The sequence below is a fragment of the Mustelus asterias genome, chromosome 23, assembly GCF_964213995.1.
Source record: "Mustelus asterias chromosome 23, sMusAst1.hap1.1, whole genome shotgun sequence".
NCBI lineage: Eukaryota > Metazoa > Chordata > Chondrichthyes > Carcharhiniformes > Triakidae > Mustelus > Mustelus asterias.
In genome coordinates, this window is record NC_135823.1 from 13204540 (window position 1) to 13220493 (window position 15954).

Sequence of the window (15954 nt, forward strand, 5' to 3'; positions counted from 1 at the left end):
ACTGTCAAAGCCTGGTTGGCATGGACGATTTGGGCCAAAGGGCCTGTTTTCCTGTTGTATATCTCTATGACTCTATATGGGGAACTTAATTTTAATAAATTTGCATCTCATTATTGTGACCACAATCTGGCATCATCTAACCACTTCAGGTTTAAACCCCACATCAGCGTGAGTGATTCAGAATGGCGTAATGTACAACTGCCTGACGAGCTGAAATTGGCCACGCATTTGGAAAAGCATTTCAGGATTGAACATTCTTCCACAGCTGAGACCATTCAGCATCAGCTCCATTGCTATGCTTGGAGTCTGGCTTTTGAAGCAACTATACCCACTCAAGCAACACAGATTCCTGACAGTGCCACTGATCGCTCATGGACTTTTAACTGCTTGGGCACAGACTGCAAAATAATCTGAGCTGCAGAACAATTGGGCGACTGAGGAAGTTAGAGGATCCCTTTGTGAAAGGTGGGCATGGAATGGTCACTGAGGGAGGAGCTCCAAACCCCTGGCATTTTAAAAAATTCATTCGTGGGACATGAGCAGCACTGGCTGGCCAGCATTTATTGCCCATCCCTAGTTGCCCTTGAGAAGGTGGTGGTGAGTTGCCTTCTTGAATCGCTGCAGTCCATGTTCTGTCGGTTGACCCACAATGCCGCTAGAGAGGGAATTCCAGGATTTTGACCAAGTGACTGCGAAGGAAAGGCCAATATATTTCCAAGTCAGGATGGTGAGTGGTTTGAAGGGGAACTTGCAGGTGGTGGTGTTCCCATGTACCTGCTGCCCTTGTCCTTCTAGATGGAAGTGGTTGTGGGTTTAGAAGATATTGTAGTAATTCAGGCTTTGAGCTGTAACCCTCATCATCCAAACTAATCGCACAGTCTTGGAGAGCAGTTTAGGATAATCCCGGATCCCCTGAACGGACCTCTCAGGGCCAAAGGAGGGGAATTATGCTTAGAACCCAAGGGAATAGGGGAGATCCTAAATGAATACCTTGCATCGGTATTCACGAAGGAGAGGGACGTGTTAACTGGGAGTGTCTCGGAGAGAAAATTTCCATTACAAGGGAGAAAGTGTTAGGTTTTTTTAGGGAACATTAAAACTGACAAAGCCCCAGGGCCTGATGGCATCTGTCCTAGACTGCTCAGGGAGACGAGAGATGAAATTGCTGGGCCTCTGATGGAAATCTTTGTCGCTTCTTTGGACACAGGTGAGGTCCCTGAGGATTGGAGGATAGCGAATGTGGTCCCGTTGTTTAAGAAGGGTAACAGGGATAACCCGGGAAATTATAGGCCGGTGAGCTTGATGTCTGTGATAGGGAAAGTTGTTGGAGAGGATTCTTAGAGATAGGATGTACGTGCATTTAGAACGGAACAATCTCATTAGTGACAGACAGCATGGTTTTGTAAGAGGGAGGTCGTGCCTTACAAATTTGGTGGAGTTTTTTGAAGAAGTGACAAAAACGGCTGACGAAGGAAGGGCCATGGATGTCGTCTATATGGATTTCAGCAAGGCATTTGACAAAGTCCCACATGGCAGGTTGGTTAAGAAGGTTAAGGCTCATGGGATACAAGGAGAAGTGGCTAGATGGGTGGAGAACTGGCTTGGCCATAGGACAGTAAGAAGTCTCACAACACCAGGTTAAAGTCCAACAGGTTTATTTGGTAGCAAATACCATAAGCTTTCGGAGCAATGCTCCTTCGTCAGATGGAGTGGTCTCTGTTCTCCTTACAACAAATAAACCTGTTGGACTTTAACCTGGTGTTGTGAGACTTCTTACTGTGCTTACCCCAGTCCAACGCCGGCATCTCCACATCTTGGCCATAGGAGACAGAGGGTAGCGGTCGAAGGGTCTTTTTCCGGCTGGAGGTCTGTGACCAGTGGTGTTCCGCAGGGTTCTGTACTGGGACCTCTGCTATTTGTGATATTTATAAATGACCTGGAAGAAGGTGTAACTGGTGTTATCAGCATGTTTGCGGATGACACGAAGATGGCTGGACTTGCGGATAGTGATGAACATTGTCGGGCAATACAGCAGGATATAGATAGGCTGGAAAATTGGGCGGAGAGGTGGCAGATGGAGTTTAATCCGGATAAATGCGAAGTGATGCATTTTGGAAGAAATAATGTAGGGAGGAGTTATACAATAAATGGCAGAGCCATCAAGAGTATAGAAACACAGAGGGACCTAGGTGTGCAAGTCCACAAATCCTTGAAGGTGGCAACACAGGTGGAGAAGGTGGTGAAGAAGGCATATGGTATGCTTGCCTTTTATAGGACGGGGTATAGAGTGTAAAAGCTGGAGTTTGATGTTGCAGCTGTATAGAACGCTGGTTAGGCCACATTTGGAATACTGCGTCCAGTTCAATTTGCCGCACTACCAGAAGGACGTGGAGGCGTTAGAGAGAGTACAGAGAAGGTTTACCAGGATGTTGCCCGGTATGGAGGGTCTTAGCTATGAGGAGAGATTGGGTAAACTGGTGTTGTTCTCCCTGGAAAGACGGAGAATGAGGGGAGATCTAATAGAGGTGTACAAGATTATGAAGGGGATAGATAGGGTGAACAGTGGGAAGCTTTTTCCCAGATCAAAAGTGACGATCACGAGGGGTCACGCGATCAACTTGAGAGGGGCGAAGTATAACTCAGATATTAGAGGGATGTTTTTTACACAGAGGGTGGTGGGGGCCTGGAATGCGCTGCCAAGTAGGGTGGTGGAGGCAGACACGCTGACATCGTTTAAGACTTACCTGGATAGTCACATGAGCAGCCTGGGAATGGAGGGATACAAACGATTGGTCTAGTTGGACCAAGGAGCGGCACAGGCTTAGAGGGCCGAAGGGTCTGTTTTCCTGTGCAGTACTATTCTTTGTTCTTTGAGCACAGGATGTAGTCGAGTGGCCGGAGCTATTGCCACTCAGTCATGTGGTGCGGGGCGGAGGAGGCTGGGGGTCTGGTCAAACATCAAGCAAACTAAACAAAGTCCATGAAAGTGGTGTAAGAAGTCTCCCAACACCAGGTTAAAGTCCAACAGGTTTATTTGACAGCACCAGCTTTCGGAGCGCTGCTCCTTCATCAGGTGAGTGAGGACTTGTGTTCACAAACAGGTAAAGACTTGCATTCCAACCAATCACAAATTGAGTTTGTGTCTGCATATGCCCTGTTTGTGGACACAAATCCTCGCTCACCTGATGAAGGAGCGAGACTTTAACCTGGTGTTGTAAGACTTCCCACTGTGCTTACCCCAGTCCAAAGCCGGCATCTCCACATCATGCAAGTGGTGGTCAGGACTCTCTGGCATACCTTGGAGACAATGCCAGAGCTGCAGACTTCACCAAGAGAGGGCCCTGGAAGACGTATGCTCACGTCTCTCTCTTTGATATTGCAGTGAGAACACCATCAGGAACAGCGAGCCTGGTGGTCTCACTGTTTCCTTCATGTTTCAGAGGCAGGATTGAAGATGGAGAAGAGTGCGATGAAGGCACCTGGCTCGGCAAAGGGAGAAATACAACCCTGAAAATCAAGGGGCAGCAGGGCCTCCTCCACACGGAGCGGAGAATCCACACACAGCCTTTGATTGTTGTTGCCACGCTAGACCCAGGGTAGATAGTCAGTGCTTGTCCTACCTGCAAATGAGTGAGAACCAGTGTTACTAAAGATTGTGATCGTCAAGAGAATTGGTTGCTCACATGTGCCACCTTCTGCAGGATTTGGTGCCTCGAGGCCTCTGAGGGCATCCACTGCCATTGAAAGCGACCCCCAAGCTCCACTGGTGACCCTCCTGAGAGATCCAGTGTATGCGTAGCTTCAGTTTGTGCAAAGACTTCACTTTAAGATATTTCTGCCGATGTAACTAACCCTGCTAACTTGACTACATGTAGAATCAGAAGGCTAAAGGTTAGCTAAAAATAGACTGCATTCCTGAAGGGTACACAAGGCAGGCAAACAGGTTTTATAACTGCAGCTGCAAGGAGAGGATTGTTTTTCTAAGTCAGAGACAGCCTGTGGAAAAATATTTCCTATAACGAGATAACAGTTGAAATCTAGTTTGGATTTTAGTGTGTGTTTTCAGTTTGTTTTCGAGATCCGGTCCAGTGCGTTCAGGCTCAGTGCAAGGCCTGGCTTGCTTAGAAGCCAGTCTCCAAGTTTGCTTTTGTCATGTTAATTTTAAGTTTTGTTCGATGAAAGAAAACCATTTTAAAACTGGTATCAGTGCTGTCCCCTCGTCTATTCGAACAAATGGACCCAACACCTCCACCCACAAATCTATCCGGAAGGTCCCGGACACCATCTTCGCCAAGGCACACAGAGTTGTCAATTTTGAGTGAGATTAGGTGAGCCAGAACTCGAGAGCACTGGGATTCATGGAGATTTGTAGGTTTAACATGCGCAGGGTGCCATTGACCACACTCATGTGGCTCTAAAATCTCCGTGGTAACAAGCAGTTCAGTATGTGAACCACAAGGGCTTCTACTCACTCAGTGTTTAGCTGGTCTGGGACCATTACAAATGGATTATGCAGGTCTGTGCACAATATCAAGGGAGCATCCATCACTCACACACCCTCTGCAAGTCTCAGATCCCTCACATCCTCCAAGGACCCCAGAGGCTGCAGGGCTGGCTCCTCAGGTACAAGCGCTATTCATAGAGGCTGATGATATCCATGCGCCGCCCTGAGCCTCCCGCAAAGAGAAGGTGCAACGAGACTCACGCTGCAACCTGGACTTTGGTACAGTGCACCATTGGGATCCGCCCACATCTGTAAATAATCACCTGTCCCCGTCAGCATTACACCCACATCTGTAAATAATCACCTGCCCCCGACAGCATTACACCCACATCTGTAAATAATCACCTGCCCCCGACAGCATTACACCCACATCTGTAAATAATCACCTGCCCCCGACAGCATTACACCCACATCTGTAAATAATCACCTGGCCCCGACAGCATTACACCCACATCTGTAAATAATCACCTGGCCCCGACAGCATTACACCCACATCTGTAAATAATCACCTGCCCCCTTCAGCATTACACCCACATCTGTAAATAATCACCTGGCCCCGACAGCATTACACCCACATCTGTAAATAATCACCTGGCCCCGACAGCATTACACCCACATCTGTAAATAATCACCTGGCCCCGACAGCATTACACCCACATCTGTAAATAATCACCTGCCCCCTTCAGCATTACACCCACATCTATCAATAACGTGACAAGTAATCTTAATAAGTAATATAAAGTTAAGTAGGCCGAAGTAGAATTGGACAAGGAGACTACATTAAGGTAAGAGGAGTATCTTTTAAGACTAAATAATTAGAAAAGTTAGCAAGTAAGACAAAGTACGTTTAAGCTTAAGGCATGGCTGGCGAGGTCAACCAAGTAGGAAGTGCGACCTGTCATATGTGGGAAGCCATGGACCATAACAGCATCCTCGATGACCACATGGGCAGGAAGTGCTCCCAGCTGCAGGAGCTGGAGCTCTGGGTTTCAAAGCTTGAGCAGCAGCTGGAGATACCGTGGCCCATCCGCGAGGCTGAGAGTTACGTGGATAGCACGTTTAGAGAGGCGGTCACACCATAGCTCAAGGGACTAGAGGAAAGAAGGGAATGGGTGACCATCAGACAGCCCAGAAAGAACAGGCAGGTAGTGGAGGAGTCTATTGGGGACCCGCTCACTAACCGGTATTCCATGTTGGAGGCTGATGAGGGTGCTGGTACCTCAGAGGAATGCAGTCAGAGCCAAGTTCCTGGCACCACAAGCAGCCAGTCTGTACAGCGGGGAGGAAGAAAGGAAGAGCAATAGTGAGAGACGATTCATCAGTCAGGGGAGCAGACAGACGTTTCTGTGGCCACAAACGTGACTCCAGGATGGTGCGTTGCCTCCATGGTGCCAGGGTCAGGGGTGGCACTGAGCGGCTGCAGGGCATCCTGAAAGGGGAGGGTGATGAGTTAGAGGTCACAGTACATGTTGGCACCAACGGAATGGGTAAAGTGAGGAATGAGGTCTCGCATCAAGAATTCAGGGAGTGAGGCAGTAGATTAAAATAAGCAGGACCTCATTGGCTGTTATCTCTGGATTACTCCCAGTGCCACTTGCTTGCGAGAATAGAAATAGGAAATAGGGCAGATAGATGTATGGTTCAAGAGTTGGTGCACGAGGGAGGGTTTTAGATTCCTGGATCTATTTCTGGAGAAGGTGGGACATGTACAAACATGACGGTCTACATCTGAACCAAAGGGGGATTAACGTCCTTGCGGATGGGTTTGGTAATGTTGTTGGGAGGAGTTTAAACTAGTTTGGCAGGGGGAGGCGATACAGAGCATTAGTGCAATTGGGACACAGTATCCTATAGCAAAGAAACCAAGACAGAGGAAGTACGCTGAGGCTGGATGTTCTTTAATGGAAGGGGCAATATAGGTAAAGGAGTTAAGGGCGTGGATTGACATAAGGAAGTGGGATATTGTTGCCATCACAGAGACGTGGTCGAGGGAGGGGCAGGACTGGCAGCTCAACATTCTGGTGTAAAGGATCTTTAGGCGAGACAGAGGAGGTGGTAGAGGTGGGTACAATTACAATATTTAAAATACAGTTGGGTAGGTACGTGGATAGGAAAGGTTTAGAGGGATATGGGCCAAACGCAGGCAAATGGACTTGTTCAGTTTAGGAAACCTGGTCAGCATGGATGAGTTGGGCCAAAAAGCTTGCTTTCATGCTATATATCTCTATGACTCTATGAAGTATGTAGACAATTCACTGAGGTGTGTATAATAATAATCGAGCAATTATATGAGGGGATTTCAAGTTCCCCAAAATTAACTTGAGTTGTTATAGGGTAAAAGGTTTAGAGGGGGCAGATTTCTTGAAAATGTATTGAGGAGAGCTCGTTATGTGTCAATATGTAGAAGGTCTAACAAGGGATGGAGCAGCACTGGGTCTACTTCCGGGCAACGAAACCAGACAGGTGTTCGAGGTGGCAATTTAGTGATAGCGACCACAACACTGCATGATTTAAGTTTGTTACGGGTAAGGACAAAGATGGCCTGCAAAAAATGGTTTTGGATTGGGGGAAGGCAGATGTTATTAAAATTAGGCAGAATGTGGCCAAAGTAGACTAGGATCAGCTTCTTGTGAGACAATCTATAGCAGAGCAGTGAGGGACGGGGGTTGCGGGGGCGGGGGCGGGGGGGGGGGGGGGGGGGGGTGTGGTGGGGGGGGGGGTGGTGGAGGTGGGAGGGGGTCCGTTCAAAAAAGGAAATGGGGAGAGTACAGGCCCAACATGTTCCTTTTAGGGGGGAAATGTAAGATCAACAAGCACAGAGTAATCGGATGTCTGGGACAATTCAGGACTAAGAAAGAAAAGAAAGGCTTTTAGCAAATTAGAGAGCAAATCAGCGGAGGCCTTAATAGAATATAGAAAGTTCCGGGGGTAAACTTAAAAAAGCAATTGGGAGAGCAAGGAGGGGGCATGAAAAAGCACTGGCGGGTAAGAGTAGGAAAAATCCCGAGATATTCCATATGTATCTCAATGGGATGAGGATAAACAGGGAAAGAGTAGGGTCTATTAGGGACGAAGGGGGCAGTCTATGAATGGAGCCCGTGGACATTGGTAGGTTGTTAAAGGAATACCTCACAACTGCCTTCACTCGGGAAAAGGAAGATGTATTCAGGGGGAGGGTCTATGAGGTTCTCGAACAGTTTGGAATAGGGACTGAGGAGGTATTGGAGATTTAGCCGAGCTTAAAAGTGGACAAATCCCCAGGTCCGGATTAGTTTTATCCAAGGCTGCTGTGGAAGACAAGTGAGGAAATAACAGGGGCTCTGACCCAAATTTTTAATTCCTCTCTGGCTACAAAGGAGGTGCTGGAGGATTGGATAATGGCTAATGTGGGTCCACATTTCAAGAAGGGTGGTAGAGATGAACCAGGGAATTACAGACCGGTGAGTTTCATGTCAGTGGTAGGGAAACCTTTGGAGAAAGTTCTGAAGGAGAGGATTAATGTCCACTTAGAGAGGCAAGGTTTGATCAGGGATAATCAACATGGCTTCGTCAGAGGGAGGTCATGCCTGACAAACCTTTTGAGGCGGAGGCCAGATGTGTAGATGATGTAGTGCAACTGTTGTAGTTTATATGGATTTCAGCAAAGCTTTTGACAAGGTCCCACATGGGAGACTGATAAAGAGTGTAAAAGTACATGGAACCCAGGATAACTTGGCAAGTTAGATCCAAAACTGGCTTAGTGGTAGGAGACAGAGGGTGTTGGTAGAAGGCTGTTTGAGTGACTGGAGCCCAGTGTCCAATGGCGTACCACAGGGATCAATGCTAGGTCACTTATTGTCCACGATATATATAAATTATACAGATAAGATTGTGGACGGATGAGAAGTAATTTTGCAGATGACATGAAGATTGTTAGGATGGTTAATAGTAAAGAAAAAGGTCGTAGGTTACAGGAAGATATAGGTGGGTTAGTCAAACAAGCAGAGCAGTGGCAGGTGGTATTTAACCCTGATAAGAGCTAGATGATGCACTTTGGAAGCAGTAACAAGATGAGGGAGTATTTAATGAATGGAGGACACGAGGAAGCTCAAAGGAACAAAGGGATCTGGGGTCGTTTGTCCACAGATCCCTGTAGGTGGCAGAGCAGGTGAATAGCATGGTTAAGAAGGCATACGGGCACTTGTCTTTTATCAGTCATGGTATTGAGTATAACAGCAAGAAGCACTGTTGTCTGATGGATGCTGCAGTGCAAGTTCCTCACTCGACCGAGCGCCATTGACCTCACCAACAGCACAGGAGCGATCCACATCCTCACTGGCCAGTTTGATTGCTCTCAAGGTCAGTCTGGACATATATTCCTCTGCCAGTCTGGGATCTCTCCCTCCTGTTATGAACCAGCTTCTCCTGGGCGGCACGGTGGCACAGTGGTTAGCACTGTAGCCTCACAACGCCAGGGACCCGGGTTTGATTCCCATCTTGATCACTGTCTGTGCGGAGTTTGCAGATTTTCCCAGCGTCTGCGTGGGTTTCCTCTGGGTGCTCCGGTTTCCTCCCACAGTCCGAAAGACATGCTGGTTAGGTGCATTGACCATGCTAAATTCTCCCTCAGTGTACCCGAACAGGTGCCAGAGTGTGGCGACTAGGGGATTTTCACAGTAACTTAATTGCAGTGTTAATGTAAGCCTGCTTGTGACAATAATAAATAAACTTTAAAAACTTTACATGGTGTCAAGTGGGAAGAGTGTAAGCAGGATGCCTGCTGTACCAGATGAGAAGGATGGCTGGTGTGTGTGTGCGTGGATGGTGAGTGGTGCTATGGATGGTATGAGGACAAGGCCCACGGGGGAGATGAAGATGTGTGTGAGAAGGTAAGGTTCCATTAGCTGGTGAGATCCCTATGAATGTGTGGTGGGTTTGAGAGTGTGTGAGGTGTGAGTGATGATTACACTAACGAACCATTCATCCTCTTCCCGCACTAAGTGGCTGTCCTCTTCTGAAGGGTGTTAGCACTAATCACCTCCCAGGCTGGCTAAGTCACCTTCATAGAAACCCTATAATGCAAAAAGAGGCCATTCGGCCCATCGAATCTGCACCGACCACAATCCCACCCAGCCCCTATTCCCTTAACCCCTCATATTTACCCTGTGAATCCCCCTGACACTAGGGTTAATTTTGCATGGCCAATCAACCTAACCCGCACATCTTTGGACTATGGGAGGAAACCCACGCAGACACGGGGAGAACATGCAAACTCCACACAGACAGTGACCCAAGCCGGGAATCGAACCCGGGTCCCTGATGCTGTGAAGCAGCAGTGCTAACCACTGTGCCACCGTGCCGCCCCCAAGAGGAAACAGCAGGCTCACCTCGGATTTGAACTCAGGACCTCGGTGCTTAAGGCATCCAAAGTGAAGATCATACCCCTACACCAAGCAGCTGATGTTGGGTGAGGTACTGTGCCCAGAGTGAGGTGGAGGACTTGGCGGTGACAGCCCACTGTGTCCAGTAGGTCCTCGTTGGTGGCATTGCTGAATTTGGGAGTAGCATGTTCCTTCCCTTGGCCCAGTTTAGAGAGGGCCTGAGCTCACAGCGAGGCGGGTGAATCAGAGGACACCCCGACAACAGTCCAATGTGAAACCCCTGCCTCACAATTCCTTCCGTATTACACAATATGGCAGAAAAAGCCACCATTGCCGATTGGTCCACCCACTTTCAGACTTAAATCCCAGCCATTAACTCGCTTTCTCTCTCTAGATGCTGAACTCTGTGTATATTCCAGATCTCTGCATGCGCAGTGTTTGTTTTTTATTGTGTGACAAGTAAAGACAAGGCTACTCTGAGCTGAATCATTCTGTCAGACGCTGGCCTGGATTTTGCTGTGGAAGTGACAGTGTAACTGTCAGCATTCACTGTCAGAACTCCATTGGAAGGGACAGCAACCTCAGGAGGTGGACGTGTTGGGAATAACACAGAATCCAGAGTGTCAGCCATGCCTCACCCTCGCTGCTGAGTTACAAGGTTCCAGGTTCAAGGGCTAGAGCAGAAAACGTCTAGGCTCACACTCCAGTACAGGACTGAGGGAATGCAGCACTGTTGGAGGTGATGTCTTTCAGATGAGACTTTAAACCAAAGCCTCACCTCCTTGTATTGGGTGGATGTAAACAATCCCATCATACTGTGTTGAAGAGCAGAGGAGTTCTGTCCAGAGTCCTGGCCAGTATGTTCCCACTCAGGGTGCTGTAAAGTTGCCCATTATAATCGTGAACTGGTGAGAACTTGCACACCATAGAATCCCTACAATGCAGAAGGGGCAGTAGTAACTAGTCTCACAACACCAGGTTAAAGTCCAACAGGTTTATTTGGTAGCATGAGCTTTTGGAGCGCTGCTCCTTCATCAGGGGCAACGATGAAGGGGCAATTTTCCGAAAGCTTGTGATTAACTGAAAGAATTACATCACAAGATTCCACATTTTTAAACAAAAACAAACTTTACTGAATGTTTAAATAAAATTTAAAAAGACAACATTACAAATTGAATACTACAGTCAATAAAGATTTATGATATAAACCTAGTTCTATTTAGACTTTAACCTGGTGTTGTGAGACTACTTACTGTGCCTACCTCAGTCCAGCGCCGGCAACTCCACATCATGTGCAGAAGGGAGCCATTCAACCCAACTCTGGGCCGACTCTTCAGAAGAACATCTTACCCACCAAGCCCTTGCCCTATCTCCATAATCCCACGATTGAGCAGAGCCAATCCACTTAACCTGCATAACTTTGGACTGTGGGAGGAAACTGGGGTATCCGAAGGAAACCCACACATACACGGGGAGAAAGTGCCAACTCCACACAGACAGTGATCCAAGCCAGGAATCGAACCTGGGCTCCTGGCACTGTGGCAGCAGTGCTAACCACTGTGCCACCATGCCACCCCCACTGTGCCATGCCACTTACACAGACTCAATGTAAAACCTTAGAACTTGGGGGATGAAGTCTACCTGTGTTTTAATAGTTATTGTCAAACAACCTACCTGACCTTGAAAAATGAATTTTATCATGTGTAAAAGTATTTTTTTTAACGTTTGTTTTGGGCTCTATCTTCCGACAATTACATACATTTTTGCTATCTAAACATTGAAATAAAAGTGATGGTTTTTCAATGTTTTGAACTTTCTGGTTTGTTGTGTGCGTGAATGCTTCAATTTAATTGGTTGCCCATGCTTGCTGACATCACTGCTGCTGCATGGCTCGAGATTCCCAATTGGACAATCAGGCTGGGGCCCAGATAGCAGAATTCCTGTCCCCTCTGAACAGGGAGCTTGTTTCAGGGTTAGTGCTGACTGCTCATGCTGCATCATCTAATCACAAACACTTCACCCGTTTGACTGAAATTCTGCTTCCTGCTTGTGGGTTAACCTTTTCTGTGGGGGTCAGTGGAAAGAGCGATTTCAGTGAAAGACATTGAATATTCATACTGGGATCATTGAAATGTACAAGAATGATCTGTTGATGCACCCTGAATTCTAAGAGCATAGCACTTTAATATACAAATTGCAATCACCGCCCTGTACAAGCCCTGATGTGGTCATTTCAAGAGTCTTATGACACGAAGATTAGGCAAAAAATGTTCAGATTTCCAAAGGTGAGTTTTCAAAAGATTACTGGATCAAATATCACTAAGCCTTCAAGAATTCTGCTCCTAAACTTTAAACAGAACCACCAGAAGGGCTGAAAAAATGGCTTGAACATAGTGAGTTCCCAGATAGGGTCACAAGGGCGGCACGGTGGCGCAGTGTTTAGCACTGCTGCCTCACAGCACCAGGGACCCAGGTTCGATTCCCGGCTTGGGTCATTGTCTGTGTGGAGTTTGCACATTCTCCCTGTGTCTGCGCAAGTTTCCTCCGGGTGCTCCAGTTTCCTCCCACAGTCCAAAGGTGTGCTGGTTAGGTGCATTGGCTATGCTAAAATTCTCCCTCAGTGTACCCGAACAGGCGCCGGAGTGTGACGACTAGTGGATTTTCACACTAACTTCATTGCAGTGTTAATGTAAGCCTACTTGTGACACTAATAAATAAACTTAAGGACAGAGTCATAGAATCATAGAATCCCTGCAGTGCAGAAGGAGGCCATTCGACCCATTTAGCCTGCACCAACAACTAACCCACCTCAACCCCATGTATTTACCCTGCTAATCCCCCTGACACTAATGAGCAATTTAACATGGCCAATCCATCCAACCCGCATGTTTTGGAATGTGGGAAAGTGGAGCATCTGGAGGAAACCCACGCAGACACGGGGAGAATGAAGCTGTAATTGAACCTGAGTCCCTGGCGTTGTGAGGCAGCAGTGCTAAACACTGTGCCACCGTGCCACTCTTGCAGATTTCAACACCATTGGTGTAAGACCCTGGACTGGGGGGGGAGAGGACTTGCTGTATCGAGATGTCCTCCTTTGCTGATTCCCAAGGGAATCCATTAAAAACCAGAATGAATCCCAGGGAATAAAAGTGGACTCAGCTGAGAGCCCACCTCAACTCACAGGGTCCGGTTGAAGTCCAATAATGAACATGACAATAGCGGGCACATGCACAATTAAGGGTACACAGTGGTTAGCACTGCTGCTTCACAGCGCCAGGGACCCGGGTTCGATTCCTGGCTTGGGTCACTGCCTGTGCGGAGTCTGCACGTTCTCCCCGTATCTGCGTGGGTTTCCTCCGGGTGCTCCGGTTTCCTCCCACAGTCCGAAAGACGTGTTGGTTAGGTGGATTGGTCATGCTAAATTCTCCCTCAGTGTACCCGGACAGGTGCCGGAGTGTGGCGACGAGGGGATTTTCACAGTAACTTCATTGTAGTTTAATGTAAGCCTACTTGTGACACTAATAAATGAACTTTACTTTAAACTTTACTTTAACGAGGGTCACAGCCCTATTTTGGCGACATCTTGAAGTTCTCATTGCAGCAGTGACTGCTTCTGCTGGATCTGGGTTCAGACTCGCTTCGTAGTGCCTCCTGTTATAGGAATTTTTATGCTATTAAATTGTTGGCTCCTCATGGACTCCGTCTTTTACCATTATAAATTATGGTGAAAATGCTGAAACGGGGAATGGTATCCCTCTTAGCGTAGCAAGTTTATTCAAGAGTCAAATACCAAGGTTACTGAGGTCACCTCCACCTTGTGTGGGTCACTTTGGATGAGTTTAAATCTCCACTAGCAATTTGGAACAAAATCAGGAAACAGTTCTTCACTGGAACAGTTGTGGAAATCTTCTGATCGGAGTGTGGCTGCTGAACTTTTCAAGCCTTGAGGAGAATGGATTTTTTTCTTGGTAACATTAAAGGATATTCAAAGGAAGCTATGTGGAGTTGAGATACAGATCAGCTATGACCTAACGCACAGGCTTGAGGGCCTACTCTTCTTCCTCTATTCCTAATAGTTTACCAGTACAAATTACGTATCAAACAAGAGTAATGTGCATCCTTTAAAAAGTCAAGTCTGGCTGAAGACAGCAGATAGGCTTTGGAACATTCGGGAAGCAGAGAAATGCTGGGCTCAGTGAGCTGACTGCCAAGTAGCTGCAACTAATGGCCCATTTTTTAATGAAGTATCATATAATAGACATAAAAGCTGCTTGATGAAGTACCACAAAATAGACTTGTTAGCAAAATTGAAGCTCATAAGATTAAAGGACAGTGGCAGTGTGGATACAGAAGGGCCTGAGAGAGAGAGAGAGCAGACAGGAGCACTGAACAGCTGTTTGTCAGACACAGCTACACAGTGCTGTCCTGGGAATTGCTATATGGCCATTGCTCTTACTGATGTACATTAATACCTTAGTATCAGGTTTAAAGGGCAGTTTCAAAGTTTGCAATGACACAAAAGTCAGAAATGTTATCATTAGTGTGGAGGATAGAAGAAGACGTTGAACGTATCAGGCTGGAATAGACAGATGTTCGGTGTCCCAGGGTATGGAGGATGGACAGGAAGGTGAAATGGTCAGATTGAATAGTGGGGCAGGCTTGAGGGACCGAATGGTCCACTCCCCTTCCTATTTCTCATGTTCTGATGACTTGGGCAGAATGGTGAAATGGACAAACAGGAGATTGAGGGCAGAATTCTCAATTTTTGAGATGGCGTGGTGATGGGTGGCACCATTCTTGCTGACCAGATAGGTGGCATCGCAGGCCAGTTCCTCCCCACATCACCCAGCGGGCAGCTGATTTGTCCGCCCGCCCTCAGCTGATGGGTTCGAACCCCAGTCCAGCACACACATATCACCCTCTTCAGCCCAGCTATCTTCACTGACTGTGCAGTGTCAGCAAACCAGCAGCCTCAATTCAACCCCCCCTCACTCTGAGCCTGCGCCCCACTTGCACCTCTACCCACCACATCTGGAGTCTTCATTCATCCCCTTCCAGTAAATGTGGTATCTCTTTGATCCTCCTTGTGTGTGAGCTTTTCATGCGGCCTTGTCTAACTTACCTCCCCTCGGTCTCCCTCTGCCTTCCATTGTTCATCTACTTCACCCACCTCTTTGCCCCTCTGCCTGTCATTGTGAGCTCTCGCCCTCCTTCCACATTGCCCCCTTTGTCAGTACCCCTCCCACCCCCCGGCCTCCCCTCGGACATCACCCCGATTGAACTTTGGAACTTTGTTGCGGTGGCTGTGAGTCCCGCAGCACAGTGCTGTGCAGCTAGACACGGGTGTGTAGCATCAGGGCAGAAAGAGATCCTGGAACTCCCCAACCCCAGGCTCTGCATTGATCCAACTCCATGACACAGGAGGTTCCATGGGTCTGGCAGCCTGGTGCTGCCCATGGAGACCAGCTTGGCAAGGAGATGGAGGCAGGAACCGGTCTGCCCCGATAGATTGGTGAACAGTGCATCAGGAGCAGCACAGCACTGGGACAGAAAGTTATTGCTCTCACCTCTAGGTCTCTGGTTAAATGAGGACCACCTTGTGCACGCCACTCTTTATCAATCGGGATTGGCGCAGAAGGATTTCCCACTGGTGTGACACAAGTAAAAAAGGCCTGACGGGATTCCGGTGGGCAGCTGTTTTAATGAGCATTCATGGGATGCAGACAAATGTAAACGGTGTTCACGCCAGCAGGAAGCGTGAGCCGCCATTAACCCCCCCTCCCCCTTCATTGGGAAAATTGCTGCGGGACTTTACACTGGCAGGTTTCTGACATTCTAGCTCCCATGAGATTCTCTGCTCCCGCCTGCCCCCACACACGCTGCAGGCAGGATGAGAGAATTCTGACCTTAACTGAGTGCAGAGAAAGAGATCCTCACTTAACCGGCACAGGCCGACCTCGCTGTCAGTCACAGCTACGTACTGGGACCTCTGCTGTTTGTGATTTATATAAACGATCTGGAAGAAGGAGTAACTGGGGTGATCAGTAAGTTTGCGGACGACACGAAAATGGCTGGACTTGCAGATAGTGA

At 47.8% G+C, this 15954-nt stretch overlaps 1 protein-coding gene across 1 annotated transcript in view; it reads left to right on the plus strand.

Moving 5' to 3' along the window:
• gsg1l (gsg1-like) overlaps nt 1–15954 on the plus strand; it is a 289153-nt gene that overhangs the window by 106346 nt on the left and 166853 nt on the right. The window lies entirely within an intron of this gene.